The 4,008-nt window shown below is 43.8% G+C and overlaps 1 non-coding gene across 1 annotated transcript; it reads left to right on the top strand.

Annotated features, from left to right (window-relative positions):
* The first annotated feature begins 753 nt into the window (after positions 1-753).
* trnaa-ugc lies at positions 754-825 on the top strand. The gene has a single exon. It is a non-coding gene; the product is annotated as a tRNA-Ala (tRNA).
* Positions 826-4,008: the final 3,183 nt, after the last annotated feature.

Genomic DNA, 4,008 nt, shown 5'->3' with positions numbered 1-4,008 from the left:
TCCTTTGTTGTCCGTGGCACAGCGCCACGCAGAGGCATTAACGAAATGTCAGATTGTCGCTCAAGAAAAGCAATTGTTGAAATTTAAACTGACCTGTCCTTTGAAGAAGCGCCGCAAACCAAACACCCCCCAGCTTGAAGACCTCCAGAACAAAGATGAGGGTGAAAAAAAATGCAGTTACAGATCTGATGTCAAAGATGAACAAGGTGCACAAGAATTTTCAGTAAACTCCGGGGTTCTCCAGCCCTCAACAAGCAGGGCCTCGAACCGGCAACCCTTTAGTCACAAGTCAAGTTCTCTTTCAGCTTAATATAAGATATCTATCTCCAAAAGTGGCATCAATTCTTCGACAAGACTCCAAGAATCACATTTAAAATGGGGATGAAGGTTTTCTTGTAGATGTTTTTCCAGCAGAGTTGTACTTTACTTTATGTCGTCTGCCTGAAGGCAGTGAGAGTGGTGGAGGTGGTGATGATGAGCAGGTTATACCAGGAGGAAGTTGTTGAAGGTGTGAACTGATTCAATAAGTGAGCGGTAGACCGACATGAAGATGTCCTTGTTGACCTGGAAGGTCCTGAAGTTCCTCAGCAGGTGGAGCGTGCTTTTGTGGGAATTGATTCAGTGTGCTGCAAGACAGACAGACAGACAGACAGACAGACAGGCAGGCAGGCAGGTGTCTACTTCTGGTTCCAAGGTTTGAAAAAGCCTGAACCAGCCATACTGGTGAACTAAATGTGGGGGTTCAGCTTTAGTGGGGATGTAGCTCAGTGGTAGAGCGCATGCTTTGCATGTATGAGGCCCCGGGTTCAATCCCTGGCATCTCCACAGATGTGTGTTTCTGAGTCTGACATGGAGCCACTGTAACAAAACAATTTCCTTTGGGATAATAAAAGGATTCTAAATCTAATCTATGGGAAAGATTGCACTTCTGACATTAACCCTTTAGCCTCAAAATGTCCGTCTGGATTGTTTGCTTATTTTAACCATTACAAAAATAATAATTATCCTGTAACTATGTGTTTTTGCCAATTTTTCCTGAATAACTGCTAATATCTGGCAGTTGTTTACAATGTGCTGCACGCTAAAATAATGTTTTAACAATTTAAAATGAAGAAAAACAAAAAGCATTGTTTAGAGATAACACTGTAGTTGTACGTGAACACCAGATTTTGTTAAATTTGAAATTTTGAACTGTTTAAAACATGTTTAAAATGTCCAAGAACAGGCCAAAAAAGAAAGTGAGAGTGGATGGTTGTTTGTGTCCATGTGTGTCCCTTTGATGGACTGGCAAACCTTCCAGGGTGTGACGCTGCCTATCGCCTTATGTCAACCCCCCCCCCCAGAATTAAGTTGTTAAATTAAACGACTTAATTCTGTCTCTGTGAAGCTTTGAAGACAATTCCACGTGAGACAAATGTTCTTCTTCATCATCATCAGCACCAAAATACGCATTACACTACAATTCAGGCTCTAACCAGTGTCCATTTTTATGACCTGCGGCCAAAACTATCAGCAAACATTGCTGTTGGTCATCGTCCATGTGACTGGCCGCGGAATCGAGAGCCTCATTACCTGTGCGGCTGCTCGTCGACACAGTCCACCTGACTGTCTGACGGCGTCTCCTTACGCCGCCGACTGCCGTTCAGGATTAATGAGGGCCAATGAAAGCAGTCGCCCTCCCCTCCCTCACCCTCCTGCTCTCCCCCCTGCACCAGCCGGAGCCAAGGCCGGCCGTAGGCCTCATTATTAAAAGCAATGGCCAGCACTCAGGCTCTGTCTGTACAAACATGCGGCGACGGCGTTGGGAGGGAAAGGGAAAGCGGTTCGCGGGGGGATGAGGTTTCAATAAACGTCAGCCAGCGTCGACTCTGTTTGGATGGCAAATTATTGCTGGCTGACGCTCTTATTATTTTACAACCATAGATCGCTGTTGAGAGAAAAGGTAGAAGGCGAGCAAAGAGAAAGAGAGGCACGAGAGGACGGAGGGGACGAAAAAGAAACTCTGGACGGGCGCCTCGGGGGGAAAAAGAGTTATAATAATCTTTAAAAATATTACTGGAGTGGCCACAGCTTATGCTAAGAATAGGCGGACAGAGAGAGAGCAAAGTGCCTGTGGATGATTCTGGTGGAGATAGTGAGAAGTAAAAAGGCCAAGTGAGGAGAGGAGAGAAGGAAAGGAGGGGAAGGCGGAGGAGGAGAAAACCATGTGAGAGGGTTATAAAATCAACACCTCTAGTAAACATAACTTACTGCTGCTTCATTACTTCTGCCGGGGAATAAAACGTGTTTTTCACCATGGTGAAATTTCCCTTAAATAAGTTTGATGAAGTTCATTAACGGAAATCTGCAGCCACACATTAACCTGACACCAGATGCAGTGCTGTCCACATGCAGCATCTTTAGTGCACCTGATTCATTATTTTCTGTGAGGACACGCCTTCGATGAAAAAGTGTTTTCAGGGGTCAAACAAGTAGGTCTAAGAGGTCAAAGCTCTTTTTGCGGACCTCAGAAAGTTTCCTTTTTTTTGTCTTCGCACAAGTACAGTCAAGTACGGACAAAGGGAAAGCGGCGCTGGTAATTTCTCGTCTTTGTTTTGATTTCTTTCTTCGCTAAATGCGTTCATGAATTCAGTGAAGCTGCAGCAACTTCAGTTATATCAGCAGCTCCCAGGGTTTTTTCATGCAGGATATTTTCTGGTTTTAGATGCTCCATTTGAATCGGTGTCTTATAGTGGAAACTTGGGACTGTGTAGATTCATCGGCTGTTCATTTGTGAATTTCTGTCGATATTGATTGCCGATCATCGGCCTGTCATCACACAAGACTGTATTTGTTGATACAGACACAAATAATTAAAAAATGTGTCAATTCAAACCACTTTCAAACCACTTCTGTTGTTGAGCAATGTTGTAGTTTGCGCTTGTCTGCCTCTTATTTCCATATGTCGAAGTTTGACAGAGGTTTTAATTCGTCTTTTTTTTTTCCTGAATCTGTTTCTCCTGCAGTCTGTGGCTTTTAACCTTTATTGATACAAAAAAAGAAAATTTTATGCAATATTTCAAGACCTTTTTGAAATTGAATCCATCTATTTTTATGTGCAAATTGTCTGAAGGTCTCTAAGGCAGTTCTTTTTTAAAGGATAGAGGAGTTCTTTGTGTCTGCTGGAAAAGAACCACACAAATATTCTTATCTGCTATCCTTATCCACAAAGAATTGAACTCAACATAGTATTTCTTCTGTTCTGTTACTGATACAGAGCCGAGCTACAGGTGCATCCACTCTCGTTCTTCTCCATATTCGCCCGATACGTCATCATATTTGTTCACACAGACCATTTCATGCAGCTTGTGTTTTTTCTTTTTTTTACCAAAGTCCAAAAAAGTGTATAAAAAGGCAGCGTGGATCCACACGGAATGCAGATTTTTCTGGACTGTTCCCTTGTGTTGTTTCAGACTGAAACATCTCAACGTGATGTGCAGAGATTTGCGGTCCAGAGAGACTGAATTCCTTTTGGACGCTCCGCCTCGTGTGAACAATTTCTCCAATGACAAATGCTTGGGATTAGCGCGCAGATGGAACATTGGTCAGAAATGGACGTTTCTGACCACTTCTTATTACTCAGAGATGTAACAGAGATGTTAACACGTTTCTGTGTGGACGTTCGCAGCGACCCGTGCAAAACAAGCCCCCTTAAAAAGTGTCGCAATCGGGTTACTTTGCACGTCTGTGGTTGTAAAACCGTCAGAGCATCCGCGCGTACGTGGCGGCAGCCTCGCCGTAAAACGGGTTAAACTGTTTTTGTACCTCAATAAAAGAATCTCGGACGTCAGTGTTTACCCGCCGTTTGATATCGAGCACAGAAAAAGAGGGAGAGAAAACGGTGAAACTTACAAGAGTCGTGGTCTCCCTCGCGATCCCTGTCGCTGAATTAAAATGCAACATTATATGCCTTGGCCAAGGTTAGGCCGTGTTAGCCGGGGCGCTGTTACGGGCACTTTTCGAGCCTCT

The sequence above is a fragment of the Solea senegalensis genome, linkage group LG18 (genome assembly GCF_019176455.1).
Source record: "Solea senegalensis isolate Sse05_10M linkage group LG18, IFAPA_SoseM_1, whole genome shotgun sequence".
Classification (NCBI taxonomy): Eukaryota; Metazoa; Chordata; class Actinopteri; order Pleuronectiformes; family Soleidae; genus Solea; species Solea senegalensis.
This window is presented reverse-complemented; position numbering and strand designations above follow the sequence as displayed.